Genomic DNA, 21954 nt, shown 5'->3' on the forward strand with positions numbered 1-21954 from the left:
CGCAGGTCCTTCCTGAAGTGGTGCGACTGACTTTCCTTTATTCTGCGCTTGACTGCAGACTACCTGTTGGATGCTACAGACTGTTTCCTTAAGTTTTGGCCCTTTCGGGCTCTCAATCTGTAGCTGATCAGTATCTCTGCAGAAATCACTTTTAAGAATATCATCTTGATTTTTATTAAAAATTTCCTAGTTCAAACAGTCAATAATATCAAGACCATAAACAGGGGACATATCATGTGGATATTTCAAGCATCATAGACATTATATTTAATGACTTCCCCTTCAAACTCCATAGTCAAAGTACCATCATGTACATCAATCTTAGTCCTAGCAGTACTCAAGAAAGGACGTCCAAGAAGGATATCAGAACTAGTATTGCAACTATCTTCCTTAGTATCAATCATATAAAAATCTGCAGGAAAGACAAGTTCATCTACTTGAACTAACACATCTTCTAGGACACCTATGGGATATACCACAGATCTATTAGCTAATTGAATCACAACTCTTGTGTCTTTCAGTGCACATGTAAATTTGCAGAACTGAAAGGAAGGAGAAGAAGAAAAGAAGAGGAAGAAGAGAAGAAGAAGAGAAGAAATATGCACCCCCACACCTAAATCATGCATTGTCCTCAATGTATAAGAAAGAACAAAGAAAACTGAGTACTCCCCTGGGGTGTGGTGTGCATCATGTGATCACTTAGACAGAATGAGTGACGAACAGATGTTCGTCTGGAAAGTCTTCCTTGACTGGGCAAGGCGCAGAGCTAGATGGGAGCCGGCTGAGGTGGTCAGCTATAAGATTTTCTTTTCCTTTCTTGTCTCTTATCTCCATATCAAACTCTTGTAATAGAAGAACCCACCGAATGAGTCTCAGTTTTGCTTCCTTTTTCTTGATCAAATATCACAAAACTGCATGGTCAGAATAAACAATGACTTTGGTCCCCAAGAGATGTGGTCTGAATTTCTCTAAAGCAAATACAACAGCTAAGAGCTCCTTTTCTGTTGTTGTGTAGTTGATTTGTGTAGCATCCAGTGTGCGAGAGGCATAGTGAATGACGTGGGGTGAGTTTCCCACATGTTGTCCCAAGACTGCTCCTACAGCATGGTTGCTTGCATCACACATGATTTCAAAAGGCAGGTTCCAGTCAGGTGCCTGAATAATTGGAGCAGTCACAAGCAATTCTTTAATCAGATCAAATGCCTTTTTGCAATCTGCATCAAAATCAAATGTTACATCCTGTTGGAGCAATTTGCATAATGGCAATGTAATTTTGGAGAAATCTTTGATGAATCTTCTATAGAACCCTGCATGGCCAAGGAATGACCGAATTTCCCTAACATTTGTGGGATAAGGCAGATTTTTTATGGTATCCACCTTAGCTTTGTCCACTTCAATTCCCTTAGCTGAAACAACATGACCTAAAACCATACCTTGATTAACCATAAAATGACATTTTTTATAATTAAGTACAAGGTTAGATTCAAGGCATCTTTGTAGGATCTTTTCCAAGTTGGCAAGGCATTCATCAAAAGAGTTGCCATGCACTGTGAAGTCATCCATAAACACTTCAATTGTCTTACCCACATAGTCAGAGAATATGCTCATCATGCATCGTTGAAAGGTGGCAGGTGCATTGCATAGTCCAAATGGCATTCTTCTGAAGGCAAAACTGCCAAAAGGACAAGTGAAGGTGGTCTTCTCTTGGTCCTCTGGAGCAACTGGAATCTGATAAAAACCTAAATAACCATCAAGACAACAATAATGGGACTTACCTGCAAGCCTTTCTAGCATTTGATCAATGAATGGTAGTGGGAAGTGGTCCTTCCTTGTTGCAGCGTTGAGCTTCCTATAGTCCATACACACTCTCCATCCATTTTGAACTCTAGAGGGGACAAGTTCCCCTTCAGCATTTGGAACAATGGTAATTCCAATTTTCTTTGGAACTACATGCATAGGACTCACCCATTTGCTATCAGAGATAGGATAGATAATACATGCATCAAGGAGCTTAACTATTTCTTTTTTTACTACCTTCATCATAGGTGGATTCAGTCTTCTTTGAGCATCTCCGACTGGCTTGCATTCATCTTCCATGTGAATTTTATGCATGCATGTGGAAGGAGAAATACCTTTTATGTCATCTATGGTCCATCCTATGACTCCTTTGTGTTTCTGCAGTACTCTTAGGAGGCTTGCTTCTTCATGTTGGCTCAATTCATTGGACACTATGACTGGTAGTGTATTGTCAGCTCCCAAGTACATATATTTCAGATGGCCTGAAAGAGGCTTCAGATCTGGTTCTGACACTTTCTGATCTGCAGTCTGTAATTTGGGTGAGCAAGGAGGTGTCTGTGGTGACTGTCTAGCAGAACTGGATTCAGGAACATCCTTCTGCGCAGGACTTGACTGAAAGGGAGGCGGAAGAGAGCTGATTTGCGTGGGAAGCTGAAAGGGCGCGCCTGAGAGGCTTTAAAATGCCTCTTTCTGCGCAGGAATTGTCTGCACACCATTCTGAAGTGGTGCAACTGGATTCTGTACTTCATGTGGTTGTCTGCAGTTCATCTGTTGGATGCTGCAGACTATTTCCTTCAATTTTAGCTCTTTCTGGCTCTCTGTCTGTACCTGATCAGTATCTCTGCAGAAATCACTGTTAAGAATATTATCTTGATTTTTATCAAAAATCTCTTGGCTCAAGCAGTCAACAATATCAAGACCATAAATAGGGGACATATCATGTGGATATTTCATAGCATCATAAACATTGAATTTAATGACTTCCCCTTCAAACTCCATAGTCAAAGTACCATCATGCACATTAATCTTAGTCCTAGCAGTACTCAAGAAGGGACGTCCAAGAAGGATATCAGAACTAGTATTACAACTGTCTTCCTTAGTATCAATCACATAAAAATCTGCAGGAAAGACAAGTTCATCTACTTGAACTAACACATCTTCTAGGACACCTATGGGATATACCACAGATCTATCAGCTAATTGAATCACAACTCTTGTGTCTTTCAGTGTACATGCATTCAGAGATTTATAGATGGAAAGAGGCATAACATTGATGGATACACCAAGATCACACATAGCTTTCTTAATTCCAACATTCCCAATTTTGCAAGAAATAGCAAACATACCTTTATCTTTGCATTTAGTAGGGAGTTCTCTTTTAATCACAGCAGTAACAACTTCACCTACACTTACTTTTGCTCTCTCAGCAAGCTTTCTTCTATTGGTGCAAAGTTCTTTCAGAAATTTTGCGTACCTTGGAATCTGCTTAACAGCATCTAATAGAGGTATGTTGATTTGGACCTTTCTGAAGGTGTCAAGCATCTCCTTTTCTTCCTTTTCTTTTTGTGTTCTTTCAAATCTCTTTGGAAAAGGAGGTGGAATGTGAAATCTTACCTTTTGATCAGTCTTCTGCGCATGAGGTGCTGCAAAGTGCGCCGGAGAGGCTTCTAAATCAATTGGTTCTTGCGCTACTTGCTTCTCTTGCTCATAACTAGCATTTTGAAGTTCTTTTCCACTTCTCAAAGTAATGGCACTAACATTCTGTCTAGGATTAGTTTCAGTTTGAGAAGGGAGCTTACCTTGCATTTCAAATCTGCTCATGGACGCAGTTAGTTGTCCTATGTCCTGTCGCATGCCTTGCATGGCATTTACCATTGTTTCCATCATCTTTTTAAGGTGCTGGATGGAATTTGGAGGTGCTGGTTGGGCTTGATTCCTTTGATAGTTCTGATAGTTCTGATTGATGTTGACCCTTCCATAGCTGAGATTGGGGTGGTCCCTCCAACCTGGGTTATAAGTGTTGGAATATGGATCATGTCTAGGTTGGTTATTATATCCTCCAATGGCATTAACTTGCTGGTTGTCTTCTTGAAGAGTAGGACATTGATCAGTTGGATGTCCTACATATGCACAAATACCACATGGCCTAGGTGGCTGGGATGCTTGAAGCTGTTGAACCAGTCCTATGGCAAAATCTTTCATAACAGATGTCAGTTCAGAAATAGTAGGTGAACTTACCTCATTGACTCCTTTCTGCAGTTGCTTTTCTTCTCCATATTGCCTAGATGAGGCTGCAAGTGTGGAGATCAACTCTCTCATCTCCCTAGGTGTCTTGTCTACAATGGATCCACCAAAGCTACATCTATGAATCTCCTTTCTGATGAGAGCAATCCCCCATAGAAGAACTGTATGAGGGACCTGTCTGACATATCATGTTGTGGATAACCTGTACACAGTCTTTCAAACCTTTCCCAATAATCATATAAATCCTCAGTTGGTTTCTGTCTTATGCTAGTGATTTCTCTTATTATGCCAATTGACTTAGATGTTGGGAAGTATTTGTTCAAAAAGGTTTGAACCATATCATCCCACGAAGTTATAGATCCAGGTGGCAAATAAAATAACCAATATTTAGCATAGTCATCTAACGAAAAAGGAAAAGCTCTTAACTTAACATGATCTTCAGAAATACCTTGAGGTCTCATGGATGAACAAACAATATGGAACTCTTTTAAGTGCTTGTGTGGATTTTTATTTTGCAAACATCTAAATTTAGGAAGAAGATGGATCATGTAATACCCGGCTAGATTCCGGCATCGGAATCTCTACCTTCCTGCGGAATCTCCATTGGAATCTAGAATTTTGAATATGCCACAGGTTTCTAGAGGGGTAAAATGTGTTTTCTAAAAGGTTTTTACTGATTTCATGGTTTTAAATGAAAAAGAATTGAGTTTTGAAAAGAAAAGACCAAGGAGGCATTTGCCAGGTTCGGCCGCCGAAAGTGAAGTTCGGCCGCCGAACATGGAAAGGCTTCGGGAGCGCCTTTGGCCTCCGAAAGTCTTGTTTGAACGAGCCAAGGTTCGGCCGCCGAAAGTCAAGTTCGGCCGCCGAACATGCATGAGTTTAGGGGGCACATTAGGCCGCCGAAGGTCTTCGACCAGGCCGCCTATAAAAGGCTCTCAGATCGGAAATGGGCGAGTTTTCTCCCCATTCTCGAGCTCAGGTGAGTTTTTGTCCTCCCTTGGCCATTTACATGTTTTTATTCATCTCCTTCAGGTTTTCATGAGTTTTATGGTTATTTTGAAGAGTTTTAAAGCTTGGATCAAGGTTTGGAGAGCTTGGAGCTTTTGGAGCTTGGATTCTCCACACCTCAAGCTTTGGGTCACACCAGCCCTCGATCTTTAAGAGGTAAGTGCGGATCTATGCTTTCTTTTATGTTTCATGAAGTTTTAAGTAAGTTTTAAGAGGTTTTAATGGTTGAGTATGGGTAGATATGCATGTTAGGAGTTATGTGGGTTTTATGCCCAATGTATGTTTATGTGATGTTATGAAGAAGTTTTAAGCTAGTTTATACTTGTGGGAGTGAGTATGCATGATGGGGAGAGAGTATGTGAGATTATGGGTTGTTTTGATGGTTTTGGCCTATATGGGTCATAAGCTATCTATGTATGTTTTGATGTTGTTTTTGGAGTTTAATCTAGTTGTTAAGCTCCTTTGTGCATGGTTAAGGGTTTATGCATGTTTTGGTGAGGTTGGGTGTTTGTTTTGGGGTGTTGGAAGGTTTAGGAGGCTTGAATGCATGAGAAGCTGAGTTCTGGCCTTCTGGGAAGAACTCAGGTTCGGCCGCCGAAGGTGGTTTCGGCCGCCGAACCTGCCTTTGGATGCATGGATTGGCCGCCTAACCTTACCCCCGAAAGTTGAGTTTTGGCTTGAAAGCAGACTTTCGGCCGCCGAAGGAAGGATTCGGCCGCCGAAAGTCTGAAAGTGCCTGACTTTCGTCTCTGGAGTGGGACTTTCGGCCGCCGAAGGTGCCGCCGAAAGTGCCCGAGTTTCGTCTCTGGAGGGAGGGTTCAGCCGCCGAAGGTGCCGCCGAAAGTGCCCTGTCCAGCCTTTTCAAGGTTGTTTTCTATGCATGTTTAAGTGATGTTCTAGGGGGTTTTTGGGGAGTTGTTTATGAGTTGTTTAGAGTGTGTTGGCACCTCATTCGAGTCCACCTGTGTAGGATCGGACCCGAGGGATCGAGGAGGCCATCAGTGTTAGCAGTTGCAGAGTCGGTCCAGCGTCTGCCAGAGGTGAGTAGAACTAAACTTAATCTTTTATATACAAAATCAAATGCCTAAAGCATGTTCATGCATCATGTTTATATGTAATAGGGTTGATTGCACTAGTTTCACAAATATGGCGCATTGCATTATTTGATGTTGATTCAGGAGGTTTGGACCAAGGCGACTTCAATAGCCCACTTCTGTCATTGAGTCTTGGGTAAGTCCTTTGAGAGCCGGACAAGTACATATAGGAAAGTCCCTGTGCGCTCTCTGTGGACTAGGTACCCTGTCATGTATGTGAAAGTCCTGTGTGAGCTCCTTTGGGGGAGCTGGGCACCGACAGAGGGAATTTTGAGGTCATGTCCGATCCTTGAGAGGAAAGGATGCTAGCAAAAAGAACTCTCAGAAACAGGTCCGTGGGGAGTAGATAATTGCATGTTATGATGCATTTCATGAGAGCATGTAATTAATGAATTGTTTTCTTTGTTTCTACTCACTGGGCTTTTAGCTCACCCCTCTCCCCTAACCCCAGTTTTGCAGGTTAGAAGTAGTCCAGGAGGACGTCAAGGGTAAAGGTTATGGTTATGTAATAGATTAGTAAGCTTTTAGTGTGGACATGTATTAAGATTCGATATCCTTTTTGTAAGATGTTATGTATTGTAAGAGTTATGTTTATGGATTAGAAATGTGCTTGGCCCTAAGACTTGGTTAGTCCCTGTTCAATACATGATGTATGTTATGCTAGATGTTGAGTGGAGTTTGAACTAATCTTGTGGCATGTGTTGTTTACCACGTTATGTTATGGATGAGGACCCTAGTGGAGGTCTTATGTTTGTGGTTTGATGCATGCACAGGTTAGGTTCTAGTTCTTTGGATGTGATTCCGGCTTGATGTATGTTGTGTTGACCCAGCTAGAGTGATGAGGGCTCTAGTAAGGGGTTTCTTTAGTTATGTCGCATACAGGTCAGGCTCGGTTTGTACATCAGATGTTTCAGTTTTTATGTTAAAGTTTTGTTCATGTATGGGATTTGACCAGGTGATAGGAGGTATGTTTGGCTTGCTACGGGTCCCGGCGGCCTTAAGCCGATCTGGATCCTAGCGCCGGTGGCGGTTCGGGCCGTTACAGAGGGGTATCGGTTTCCGCGCTGTTACAGTTGGTATCAGAGCTTTGGGCCTCAAGAGTACGGTGTGTTGCACATCGGAAAGAGGTTGGTTTAAAGGTCATAGAAGGGCAAGCACAATAGGAAGAATCATGTCCACTAGGATAGGATGTTGAGTCCTGTCTTGATTGATGATGTGAAATGCCATGATTTTATGCATGTGCATTAATGTTATGTATGTATGATATGTATGCAGGTTCATGTGTTTCCATATGAACCGTATGATGCTAATGATTGATTGTATGCTTGTGTGTTGTTCTTCAGAGGAGCTAGAATGCGAGGTGCTCGTCGATCTGTGGAATCGACTGGAGTTCCATCTGAGAGGGAAGGTTTGGACACCTTTCCCCCTGCTCTGCCAAGAGCGCAGTCGTGGGGAGTCAGCAGATGGGAAACATCAAGGGACCCTGGAAGGTCTTTTGATGCACGCAGAGAAGGAATGGCTCCAAGAAGGATGTCAGCTAGTATGAGGGAAGTGGAGTTGGAGGTTCAGAGAAGAGATTTCAGTTTGGGAATCAGAGTGCCAGAGGAAGGCATGGGAGATTCTCAGAAGGATGCTCAGACTCAGGATTCTAGGATTTCAGGTTCAGGAGGGATTGATCCCTCCACTTTGAGTACAGCCTCCACGAAGAGTAAGAAGTGGGGCAGAGGCCTCAGAAGGTCGAAGAAGAAGTTTTGGCAGAATTTGAAGGCTAGTTTGGGTTTTGGTGGTTCGAGCTCTGGCTCAGGCAGTTCAAGATGCGTGAGGTGCGGAAGGCCGCACAAGGGAGTCTGCCGTTATGGGACTAATCTATGTTACAGGTGCGGACAGGAGGGGCACATAGCAAGTGAGTGTCCCACTGCGCCCAGGTTGGCTCCGTCCCAGCCAGCAGCTCCAGGTAGAACAGCTCAGCCAGTAGCTCCAACCATGTTTCAGGTTGGTGGTCGAGGCAGAGGAAGAGGGTCAGCCCCTCATTCCTCAGGTTTCCGTGAAGAAGGTCCGTCAGCTTCAGCTCGGATCTTCACCCAAACTCAGCAAGGGGCAGACACATCGAACACAGTGGTGCCAGGTATGCTCACTTTTAGATGTTCTGATGTGTGTGTTTTTATGAACCCTAGTGTTTTTCTCTTTCTTTAGTTGCTCTAGGAACCGTCGAGAGGTTGAGTTGATAGCTTCTGGGCGAGAGTGTTCTCTTTGGGTCGGTAGACCCGAGTGTGATCCATCTGTGGTAGAGTCAGTCTGCCGGTCCAGTTCTGTGTTAGTTGAGGGTAGATGCCTTCCACTCGATTTTGAGGTCCTAGACTTGACTGTCTGGACGTCAATCGAGGGATGGATTGGTTTCTGCTCGTGGTGCTATCTTGGTCTGTAGAGATAAGGTAGTCAAGTTCAGAGGACAGGATGGGTCAGAGGTAGTCTTCTGAGGGAACACAGTAGGGATGCCTAGAGGTCTGATGTCAGCCTATCAGGTTCGTAGGGTACATAGGAGGGGTTGTCAGAGGGTTCTAGCTCTTGTTTGAGAGTTTAGCCGTCAGGTCAGGGAACCAGCCTCAGTGTTAGTTGTTAGAGAGAGTTCTTAGTTGTTTTCTCAGGCTAGTTGTCAGGTTTACCACCTTTCAGGGAGTTAGAGTTTGGAGTAGGAGTGGTGTCTGGAATCAGAACCATTTCTTTCCTTCCCTACAGGATGGCGCCTACGTAGAGAGAGGTAGTAGTCCGAGTAGAGGCGAGACTTGGTAGACAAGGGGTTTTATCCGACCTAGTACCTCACCCTGGAGTGTTCCAGTGTGGTTGTGGGAAAAGAAGGATGGATCCTTGAGACTTTGTAACGACTGTAAGCAGTTAAACAAGGTCACTACCAAGAGCAGGTATTCCCATACAGGATGGATGATCTATTGGGACAGCTAGCAGAGGCTGTTTGTTTTCCAAGATAGATCTGAAATCCGGGTACTACCTGTGAGAGTTAGAGTTAGTTTTGGGTTAACAGTGAGAAGGAGCCAGTTAGTGAAGATGAAGAGAAGAGTAAGGATCAGAGTAGCGCAGTGGAAGCGTGTGGAGTTCAGGAGAAGGTTGGGGTACTGTTAAGGTGTTTCTTTTGGGAAAAGCGTGCCTAGAAGAACCGAGAGTTTTTACTCCAGCAGTACCTGTGTCTCTCTTTTAGGAGAGAGGTTTTTTAAGTTTTGCTTGCTTGTTGCTTGCATGTTATGTATGTTGATGCTATGTTTTGAGATGCCTGTTTGTTTGTGGAACATTCGGGGACGAATGTTCTTAAAGGGGGAAAGAATGTAATACCCGGCTAGATTCCGGCATCGGAATCTCTACTTTCCGGCGGAATCTCCGTTGGAATCTAGAATTCTGAATATGCCAGAGGTTTCTAGAGGGGTAAAATGTGTTTTCTAAAAGGTTTTTACTGATTTCATGGTTTTAAATGAAAAAGAATTGAGTTTTGAAAAGAAAAGACCAAGGAGGCGTTTGCCAGGTTCGGCCGCCGAAAGTGAAGTTCGGCCGCCGAACATGGAAAGGCTTCGGGAGCGCCTTTGGCCTCCGAAAGTCTTGTTTGAACGAGCCAAGGTTCGGCCGCCGAAAGTCAAGTTCGGCCGCCGAACATGCATGAGTTTAGGGGGCACGTTAGGCCGCCGAAGGTCTTCGACCAGGCCGCCTATAAAAGGCTCTCAGATCGGAAATGGGCGAGTTTTCTCCCCATTCTCGAGCTCAGGTGAGTTTTTGTCCTCCCTTGGCCGTTTTCATGTTTTTCTTCATCTCCTTCATGTTTTCATGAGTTTTATGGTTATTTTGAAGAGTTTTAAAGCTTGGATCAAGGTTTGGAGAGCTTGGAGCTTTTGGAGCTTGGATTCTCCACACCTCAAGCTTTGGGTCACACTAGCTTTCGATCTTTAAGAGGTAAGTGCGGATCTATGCTTTCTTTTATGTTTCATGAAGTTTTAAGTAAGTTTTAAGAGGTTTTAATGGTTGAGTATGGGTAGATATGCATGTTAGGAGTTATGTGGGTTTTATGCTCAATGTATGTTTATGTGATGTTATGAAGAAGTTTTAAGCTAGTTTATACGTGTGGGAGTGAGTATGCATGATGGGGAGAGAGTATGTGAGATTATGGGTTGTTTTGATGGTTTTGGCCTATGTCGGTCATAAGCTATCTATGTATGTTTTGATGTTGTTTTTGGAGTTTAATCTAGTTGTTAAGCTCCTTTGTGCATGGTTAAGGGTTTATGCATGTTTTGGTGAGGTTGGGTGTTTGTTTTGGGGTGTTGGAAGGTTTAGGAGGCTTGAATGCATGAGAAGCTGAGTTCTGGCCTTCTGGGAAGAACTCAGGTTCGGCCGCCGAAGGTGGTTTCGGCCGCCGAACCTGCCTTTGGATGCATGGATTGGCCGCCTAACCTTGCCCCCGAAAGTTGAGTTTTGGCTTGAAAGCAGACTTTCGGCCGCCGAAGGAAGGATTCGGCCACCGAAAGTGCCTGACTTTCGTCTCTGGAGTGGGACTTTCGGCCGCCAAAGGTGCCGCCGAAAGTGCCCGAGTTTCGTCTCTGGAGGGAGGGTTCGGCCGCCGAAGGTGCCGCCGAAAGTGCCCTGTCCAGCCTTTTCAAGGTTGTTTTCTATGCATGTTTAAGTGATGTTCTAGGGGGTTTTTGGGGAGTTGTTTATGAGTTGTTTAGAGTGTGTTGGCACCTCATTCGAGTCCACCTGTGTAGGATCGGACCCGAGGGATCGAGGAGGCCATCAGTGTTAGCAGTTGCAGAGTCGGTCCAGCGTCTGCCAGAGGTGAGTAGAACTAAACTTAATCTTTTATATACAAAATCAAATGCCTAAAGCATGTTCATGCATCATGTTTATATGTAATAGGGTTGATTGCACTAGTTTCACGAATATGGCGCATTGCATTATTTGATGTTGATTCAGGAGGTTTGGACCAAGGCGACTTCAATAGCCCACTTCTGTCATTGAGTCTTGGGTAAGTCCTTTGAGAGCCGGAAGAGTACATATAGGAAAGTCCCTGTGCGCTCTCTGTGGACTAGGTACCCTGTCATGTATGTGAAAGTCCTGTGTGAGCTCCTTTGGGGGAGCCGGGCACCGACAGAGGGAATTTTGAGGTCATGTCCGATCCTTGAGAGGAAAGGATGCTAGCAAAAAGAACTCTCAGAAACAGGTCCGTGGGGAGTAGATAATTGCATGAGCCCCGAGACGGACAAGATACGGTTATGTGATTCCTTTGTGTTATGACGCATTTCATGAGAGCATGTAATTAATGAATTGTTTTCTTTGTTTCTACTCACTGGGCTTTTAGCTCACCCCTCTCCCCTAACCCCAGTTTTGCAGGTTAGAAGTAGTCCAGGAGGACGTCAAGGGTAAAGGTTATGGTTATGTAATAGATTAGTAAGCTTTTAGTGTGGACATGTATTAAGATTCGATATCCTTTTTGTAAGATGTTATGTATTGTAAGAGTTATGTTTATGGATTAGAAATGTGCTTGGCCCTAAGACTTGGTTAGTCCCTGTTCAATACATGATGTATGTTATGCTAGATGTTGAGTGGAGTTTGAACTAATCTTGTGGCATGTGTTGTTTACCACGTTATGTTATGGATGAGGACCCTAGTGGAGGTCTTATGTTTGTGGTTTGATGCATGCACAGGTTAGGTTCTAGTTCTTTGGATGTGATTCCGGCTTGATGTATGTTGTGTTGACCCAGCTAGAGTGATGAGGGCTCTAGTAAGGGGTTTCTTTATGTTTTCAGTTATGTCGCATACAGGTCAGGCTCGGTTTGTACATCAGATGTTTCAGTTTTTATGTTAAAGTTTTGTTCATGTATGGGATTTGACCAGGTGATAGGAGGTATGTTTGGCTTGCTACGGGTCCCGGCGGCCTTAAGCCGATCTGGATCCTAGCGCCGGTGGCGGTTCGGGCCGTTACAGAGGGGTATCGGTTTCCGGGCTGTTACAGATCAAACCTGTTTTCAGTTCAAAGGAAACTGTCAGAGGTGGATAGGTGATGCAAAGTGGTGCTTGATCGCCTACAGGTGTTGTCAATTCTATCATGGTTCTTTCTCTTGGCATCTGTGGCCTCATTGCTGGATTTTCTTGAACTATTTGGTCATGGACAGCATATCCATTATGGGCAGCAGGTTGTGTATTAGGTTCAGCCATTGGTGCGGCTTGGTGGTGCATTCTGGTGGTGTTCAGATGATGGTCTGTGCAAGAAGCTCCTTCAGGCGCAGGTGCAGCTTCAGTTGGGTGTTCAGGCGCAAAGGCTTGCTTTCCGAGTCTCCTAATTGTGTGTTCAATTTCCGGATCGTAAGGCAGAGTGTCCCTACATTCAGATCTGGTCATGAAAGAAAAATAAACAAGTTAGAACAATTCCCCTGCAATGGCACCAATTTTTGACTCGCGGTTGTCGAAACCGGTCAAAAATAACCTTTTCGGTTTTCAATAATTTTATAACTGCAGATAGTGATAAAGGATCGAATCCACAGAGAATTGTAAACTTATCTATTTTTCTCAACAAGATCAAGAGAATTAACTGAAAGCGCAATTGAAAGCAAGTAACTGAAAGCGGAACAAAAGTAAAGTGTAATAAAAGTAAAAGGGGGGTTTTGAGGTTGATTTGCTTAACACACTACTGAAAGCAATTAAATAAGTAAGTAATAGAAATAAAAGAGAAATTCAATATGAGAAATGTCTAGTTGAAGAGATGGATCCACTTTGGTTGTTTGGATTGATCATTGAAACTTATATTCTCTTGATTGATTCAATAGATTAGTTATGGAGGTGGAAGACGCTTCTCACCACCATGTCTCTCCTTATGATTAAATCAATTAGGAAACATCCTCTAATCAATTACTAATTAATAAATTGCCAAGGAACATCCTTGGGCCTTAGGCATCAAAACAATTGTCAATTGCATGAAGAAATAGAGAGATCCAATCCTAGCTACCCAAACGCATGGAGATGTTGCTAGATCATACAATTTCTTAGTTATTACACCAAGTGTTCTTATGTTAGAATAATTCCAGCAATTACAGATTAAAAGTTATCCCAACTAACAATCAATTACCTTGCAATCAAGAATCAAGTGGCCAATTTGATCAAAACAACAAAGTAATCATAGATTCAAGCACCAAATTGTATGAATATTGAACTAATCAAAGACAAATAGTTTATGTTCAGATCTCACAATCCATAAAACAACCTTAGTTTCAACCAATCTTCAACTAGAATAAAAGGTTTCAGCCACTCATGGCTGAACCAAAACAAAAAATAAAAGAAAAGAAAGCAAGAAGATGAAGAACCGAAGTGGAGAAGCCTTGGAGAGCCTTGGTCGAATGGTGTGTTGATGAGTTGCTGTCCCAACCTGCCTTGGATGGCCTCTTTGAGATCTTTAAATATGTTCTAAGGTGCTGTCTTAGGGTTTTAAGAGGCTGCCCACGTTTTTAGAGGCTGTCCAAAATGCCCTTGGTCCAAGATGTGCCATCTATGCACATGTGTGAAGGGAAAAATGTGGGGCATGTGTGGCTTGTGCAAGAATGGGTCTTTTGGTCTTTGTTTGCTGCCCAAATGTCTTCAAGATGCTGCCTAAGGTGCCCAAGACTTGCCTTCACACTCTCCTTGCCGCCCATGCACTAATAAGGAAGGTGGAACCTCCTTTGCAATTTGAATTTTGAATGTGCAAGGCATGAGGTGGCAAGCATGTGATCTTTGGATCTGGCTTCCTTGATAAGCTGGATTTTGAAATTCAAAATTTGAATATGAATCTTGAAGATTTGAAATTCAAAATACTTTCCTTATTTGGCTCTTCATTTATGGCAGCTTGAGACTTGGCTTCTTGAATAAGGAAAAGGCTACTTGGAGATTTGAAATTTGAATTTCAAATTGCTTTGGCAGAATGTTCCTTCCTTCTTTGCCACTTTCCTTATTTAGAACTTTCCTTATTTAGCTTCACTTGAATTCAACTTGGAAGACTTGCTCTCCTTTGCTCCATTTAAGGTAGTTTTAGGGGGATTTTCTCCAAAATGTCCTTTTACACCATTTTTTGTAAAATAATATCAAGAGCACTAAATTAAGTAGAAATTATATAAATAATCATCAATAATATCAAGATAAAAAGGACTAAAATATGTTCTATCAGTTACGTGGTCAGTGGGAAAGACATAGAGCCAAACCAAGAAAAGGTAAAAGCCATATTGAACATACCTAAGCCGACCTACATGAGGGATGTACAGAGGCTAACATGGAGAGTAGTAGCACTTAACAGATTCATTTCCAGGTTTGTAGAAACATGTATACCCTTCTTCAAGAAGTTAAGGAAAATCCTAAATTTTGAATGGTCAGAGGATAGCCGAGAGGCCTTCAAGAGCCTTAAGGAATATCTCAACTCCCCACATGTGCTCAACAGTCCCTTAGAGGGGGAAGAGCTGTTGATCTACTTATCTACATCAGAACAGGCGGTAAGTGACATGCTAGTAAAAGAAGAGGCAAGGGTCCAGAAGTCAGTCTTCTATATCAGCAAGGTACTTAAGGACGCCGAGATCAGGTATATGAACATAGAAAAATTGGCATTTACTCTATTGCTAGCCATAAGGAAATTCAGAATGTATCTGGAAGATCATCAAGGAGTGGTAATGGCTGATAAGCTTTTGAAAAGATCCTGCACAAACCTAAAACTTCAGGATGGATACTAGCACGGTCAATAGAAATTAGCTCGTACTGTCTCATTTACCGACCTCAGACAATAATTAAAGCACAGGCTGACTCGCGGTTGTCGAAGCCGGTCAAAAATAACCTTTCTGGTTATCAACAATTTTACAACTGTAGATAGTAGTGAAAGGATCGAATCCACAGGGAATTGAGAAATTACCTATTTTTCTTATCAAGACCAAGAGAATTAACTGAAACAAAAATAAGCTGAAAGAGAAATAAACTGAAATGAGAACTAACTGAAAGCAAATAAATTGAAACGAGATAAATCTGAAACCAACTAAACTGAAAGTAAAATGGGGGGGTTTTGACATTGATTCAAGAGATCTAAAACTGAAAACAATAAAAGAAGCAAATACTAAAAAGAAATAAAGAGAAATCAAATATGAGAAAGATCTAGTTGAAGAGTTGGATCCACTTTAGTTGTTGGGATTGATCATTAACACTTAGTTTCCCTTGATAGATTCAATAGATTAGTTATGGAGATAGAAAACGCTTCTCACCACCATGTCTCTCCTTATGATTAAACCAATTAGGGAACGTCCTCTAATTAATTGTTAATTAACAAATTGCCAAGGAACGTCCAAGGGGCTTCAAAAGCATGGGGAGGCTCCTTATGTGTCTTTTTATACTTGAAAAGTGTTGTCCTAGATGATACTTGCTTCCTAATTAGTGAAGAGGTTGCCCAAGGTGTCAAGAGGCTGCCCAAAAGACTTCAAGAGGCTACCCAAAATGCCCTTAGTCCAAGATGTGCCATCCATGCACATGTGAGAAGGAAAAAACTGTTGGAAAATCCCGAGATTATTGCAACCCAGTTGCGCAGCGAAAAAATAAAATCTCTGTTGATTTCCTTTCCCAGAATCCGAGTGCTTCGTTTAATTCAAAAGATGGATATGAGACTAACCTGTTAATCTCGTCAAGAAGATACAATGCTGGACTGATGGTGCTGCCTTTTCAAACGAACACCCTCTATGGTATCCACACGAATGTCTTCTATCCTTCTAGAGTGCTAGCTCTCTCAAAGATGGATAGATTATGTGCTCCACAATCTGCAGCTATTAGACTGAGTTTTCTCAAAACGTCGTCAACCCCCACAATTCGTAGTAGGAGTATATATATATTTCAGTCTTTTATTTTCCACCAACTCTTTTCCCAAAAGAGTTGTGCTCAGAACCCACTATCACAATCTTGCAGATACTCAAATCTTATGTGATAGAGTCCTTTATCTGTAACACTTACAGATAGACTGCAGATCTTTTGAATATTATTATCTCATAATAATAAATAATTAATAATAATAACACTTTATTATTATTAACTATATTAATAATTAATATTAATAATAATAATAACACTTTTTTATTATTATTAATTATATTAATGATTAATAATAATAACACTTTATTATTATTAATTATATTAATGGGCTTTGGGCTTTTAGCCCACTAATATGACATAGCACATCAACAACGTTCTTTTGTGTGTGACCCAATAGGCTCACATTAATTGGCAATAGGTCCAGTCCCACAAGGCCCATAAGTCATAAGTGGCCTCTAGCAAGACATTATGACTACCCAACTAATATGAGGATCAATAGTCCAATAAAGCTTAATAAATAGAATATGAATTAATCCCTTTGTCACACGATATCTAGTTTGAACATAAGTCATGGTCAATGTCAAACTTATAATGTTCAAACTTATGATTTCTCGATCTCTAAGTAGACTGATAAATTTAAATGATATTGATCACACTATCAATTCATTTGAGCACGGCCATGCATTTCTCAGTCTCACTTATCGAGGGGCCCAAAAGATATCTCTCTCAAAGAGAGGGACAAATTCTATCTTGATTGTTCATTATCCTCTACATAATTTCTATCATGCTCAATCATAACCTTTATGATTGTCCGATTAAAGATAACGTTTGGTTATGTCAAAACATAATAGTCCTTATGTTAGAAACTATGACAATCTCAAGTCAAAGGATTAAGACATAACTACTTTGAGATTCACTTATGACAATGACTCATGTAGTGATCTCAATGCGGGTCCATCCAATACTTTGTTCTCTAACAAGTATTTATGATTATTGAATTATATCAACATATACATAATCATCTCATGATTATCAATCAATAATCATACCAGTTATATTTTATTATTATCAACATAATAATAAGTAACGAGGGATGATAATCATTATTATGTAACATGCAAACAAATAATAATGATAAAAACCTCTTTTATTAATAACTAAAACGACATACAAAAAGATCCAAGATAATGGCCTAGGGCATATACACTAACAATTTTCCACTTGCACTAGGCCTAATTATATAAGTATCTAATACCCATAGACCTAGTGTGCTGATCATGCTTGACCTGTGAAAGAGGCTTGGTCAGTGGATTTGCAATGTTGTCATTTGTGTCTACTTTGCATATTTTGATATCTCCTCTATCAATGATCTCTCGAATAAGGTGATATCGCCTGAGTATATGTTTAGATCTCTGGTGAGATCTGGGCTCATTTGCCTGTGCTATGGCACCGTTATTATCACAATAAAGGTCTATAGGATTTGCAATGCTGGGAACCACTCCCAACTCTGTGATGAACTTCTTCATCTAGACTGCCTCTTTAGCTGCATCTGATGCTGCTATATACTCAGCTTCTGTTGTAGAATCTGCTACAGTGCTCTGCTTGGAACTTTTCCAACTAACAGCTCCACCATTTAATATGAATATGAATCCTAACTGCGATCTGAAGTCATCTATGTCGGTTTGGAAACTAGCATCTGTGTAACCACTTACAACTAGCTCATCTTCCAATCCTCCATAAACTAGGAATGCATCCTTAGTCCTTCTAAGGTACTTTAGGATATTCTTAACAACTGTCCAGTGACTTTCACCGGGATCTGTCTGATATCTGCTTATTGTGCTCAAGGCATATGAGACGTCTAGTCTAGTACATAACATGACATACATGATAAATCTAATAGCAGAAGCATAAGGGACCTTATTCATCCATTCACGCTCATCAGATGTCATAGGACATTGATTCTTGCTAAGATGAATACCATGAGACATGGGCAAGATTCCTCTTTTGGAGTCTTGCATGCTGAACCTTTTCAGCACCTTGTCAATATAAGTACTCAGACCGATTATTCTCTTGGATCTATCCCTATAGATCTTAATACCAAGAATATATGCGGCCTCACCTAAGTCCTTCATTGAAAAAGAATTCCCTAACCAAGTCTTAACCTTTTGCAAGGTAGGGAAATCATTTCCAATGAGTAATATGTCATCCACATATAGGATTAGAAACACAACTGCACTCCCACTAACCATATTGTAAACACAAGGTTCATCTTCATTTTTTATGAATCCAAAGTCCCTGACTATCTCATCAAAACGAAGATTCCAGCTCCGAGAAGCTTGCTTCAATCCATAAATGGATCTCTGAAGCTTGCAAATCTTTCCAGAATTCTCAGGGATTACAAAACCCTTAGGTTGTGTCATGTACACATCCTCGAGCAAAAGTTCACGACTGTCAGTCATGAGAAATCCATATCTCTCAGGCTGATGACGTGTCCTATCAGATCTGCATGGGACTTGTGTCACCTTTTCAGTTTCCACAACTGTTTGTGGTTCTGAAAGTGGTTCTACTAGCGGTTCAATGCTCTCTTGTGGTACTTGAGTTTCCTCAAGTCGCAATGTACTCCCACTGAATCTCTGAGAGATAAATTCCTTTTTCAAAAAGGTACCATTTCGAGCAACAAACACTTTGTTCTCTGAGGGAATATAGAAATAGTATCCTTTGGTTTCCTTAGGATACCCCACAAAATTGCACTTGATAGATTTTGGAGCTAGCTTATCTGAAACTGGGCGTTTCATATAAGCCTCACAATCCCAAATCTTAAGAAAAGACAAATTGGGCAATTTCCCAGTCCATAACTCATATGGTGTCTTTTCAACCGCTTTTGATGGTACTCGATTTAAAATGAATGCAGCTGTTTCCAAGGCATAACCCCAAAATGATAAAGGGAGATTCGTTTGACTCATCATAGATCGAACAATATCTAATAAAGTTTGATTTCTCCTTTTAGAAACACCATTCCATTGTGGAGTTCCTGGAGGAGTTAATTGTGAAACAATTCCACAGTTTCTAAGATGTTCATCAAACTCTTGGCTCAAATATTCACCACCTCGATCAGATCGAAGCACTTTAATATTTCTACCAAGTTGATTTTGTACTTCATTTTGAAAAGTTCTAAACATTTCAAAAAATTCATGCTTATGCTTCATTAGGTAGACATAGCCATACCTACTGAAATCATCAGTGAATGTAATGAAGTACTGATAACCTCCCCTGGCACTAATGCTTAGTGGGCCACATACATCTGTATGTATTAAGCCCAATAAGTTTGAAGCCCTTTGACCTTGTCCAGTAAAAGGGTCCTTTGTCATCTTACTGAGTAAATAAGATTCACAATTTTCAAATGATTCAAAATCAAATGAATCTAATATACCATCTTTATGGAGCTTAGATATGTGATTCTCATTTATATGGCTAAAACGACAGTGCCATAAATATGTTGGGTTTAACTCATTTGGCTTAGTTTTCTTAAAAGTTATGTTATAGATATTGTTGTCTCTAAAATCATCTAGATCAAGGACATAAAGGCCATCATATGAATTTGCAATACAATAAAACAAATCATCTTTATTAATGGAGCATTTCTTATTCTTAATAAGAAATGAAAAACCTTCATCATCCAAAACAGAAACTGAAATAATATTCCTACTCAAAGTAGGAACATAAAAGCAATTGTTCAGAACTAACAAAAGCCCATCGGGCAAAATAAGTTCATAAGTCCCTACAACTATGGCAGCAACTCTTGCTCCATTGCCTACACGTAGGTCCACATCGCCCTTTTTTCAGTTTTCTACTCCTTTTGAGACCCTTCACATTTGTATAAATGTGAGAGCTACATCCGGTATCTAATACCCATGAAGTAGAAATAGATAAATTAATATCTATAACATAAATACCTGAAGTCGTAGTCTCACTACTCTTCTTCTTCTTACACTCATCCAAATAGAGTTTGCAATTTCTCTTCCAATGCTCTGGTTACTTGCAATGGAAGCAGATTCCTTCCTTAGAAACTATTTCCTTAGGAACTTTTTCCCTGGATTGCCATTTAGGCTTGCCTCGTCCCTTAGGCCCATTACCACCTTTAGGCTTGGGCTTCCCCTTATTTTTCATGGGCTTACCCTTATTGACATTCAAAATTTGGGTAGGCCTTTTCTTGATATTTACCTCAACTGTCTTTAGCATCCCATGCAGCTCAGGAATGGATTTCTCCATAGTGTTCATGTTATAGTTCATGACAAATTGAGAAAAACTATTAGGTAAAGAATGTAGGATCAGATCCGTAGAGAGTTCTAAACTCGGAGGGTAGCCAAGTCTAGCAAGGTGATCAATGTAGCCTTTCATCTTTAAAACATGAGCACTAACTGAATCACCTTCAGCCATTTTGCAATCATGCATTGCGATAGTGGTTTCATACCTGTCCTGCCTAGCTTGTTGTTGGAAAGCCTGTTTGAGATGGACACTCATCTCATAGGCCTCAAGGTGCTCTAGATCCTTCTGAAGTTCTAGGCACATAGTTGCCAACATAAGACATCCAATGTCATTAGAATCATCCATATGCTTCTTATGCTTATTCTTAACAGCATTAGTAGCATCAGCAGGAGGTGGTTCTGTGATAGCTTCATCAAGCACATAGGACTTTTTCTCTTGCTTGAGAACAATTCTCAAGTTTCTAAACCAGTCAACAAAATTAGTCCCATTTTCTTTCAGTTTATCCTTCTCAAGGATAGATCGCAGTGATAAGGTGGAATTGTTATTAGTAGCCATAATTATCTACAAAAATATGCAAACATAATCAATTTAGTAAATTAATATTGAGGTGATAATAATCTCCCACTAAAATATAACCCTCAAAATAATAATAATATTTTAGTGGACTAAGATCCATATTTCACCTAATTCTAAGTCAGCTTTGGCATGACACTTAGAATTAAGTTATTTAGGTAGGTAACCCCTTACCAATTACATCTAATGTAACTCTTAGATTATGAGGTATTGACATCATATGTCAAATGCATGTTATACCCCATCTAATGCCTTAGGCCCAAAACCGTTTTGATAGCCTAATTAAGCTCAACCAAAATTAAATAAATGAGTAACCATTACTCATCCTATCTTACTAGGATAACCTAATGCACTTTACTTTGGCAAAACCTGTATTTTGGTGATCTTAGTCTTGATAGGTGTTTAATATATGGGTGGCATTAAAACTTAAAATTTTAGAGTGAGGGTTCAATCTTTAATTTTAATTATTTTGTCTTGCATATATATATATATATATTATAGCATCCAATATGCATACATATATATATTTAGACTATCATGCATAGTATCTCATACTAATGTATAACAAAATAATAAAAATTAAAATAAAATTATTTTACATAGTCATTTAAATCTAATTTAAAAACTAAAATAAAATAATTTATTTTATATTTTCTTATAATTATTTTGTCTAGCATATATATTATAGCATCCTATATGCATACATATATATATAGACAATAATGCATAGTATCTCATACTAACATATGACAAAATAAAATATAGTCATTTAAATCTTATTTAAAGACTAAAAGAAAATAATAAAATATAGTCATTTAAATCTAATTTAAAGACTCTAAGAAATTTTTTTTTTAATTCCAGGGGCAGAATTGTAATTAGGGCATCTTCTTTCTCATGAGGAAGCCCAAGCCGCCGCCCCCACCATCGCGCGACTCACCGGCGCGCGACCCACCGGCGCGCGGCCCACCGGCGCGCGACACGCCGGCGCGCGGAGCGCGACCCACGGGCGCACGATCCACTGGTCGCGTGACCCATTGGGCGCGCAACCCCCGGGTTGCTCGACCCACCGGTCGCGCGACCTCTGGGTTGCTCGACCCACCGGTCGCAATAGCCCCCTGCG

General features: G+C 40.7%; 1 pseudogene; it reads right to left on the reverse strand.

Moving 5' to 3' along the window:
- LOC110604866 overlaps window positions 1-21954 on the reverse strand; it is a 151936-nt pseudogene that overhangs the window by 13645 nt on the left and 116337 nt on the right.

This window comes from Manihot esculenta, chromosome 17, assembly GCF_001659605.2.
Source record: "Manihot esculenta cultivar AM560-2 chromosome 17, M.esculenta_v8, whole genome shotgun sequence".
Lineage (NCBI taxonomy): Eukaryota > Viridiplantae > Streptophyta > Magnoliopsida > Malpighiales > Euphorbiaceae > Manihot > Manihot esculenta.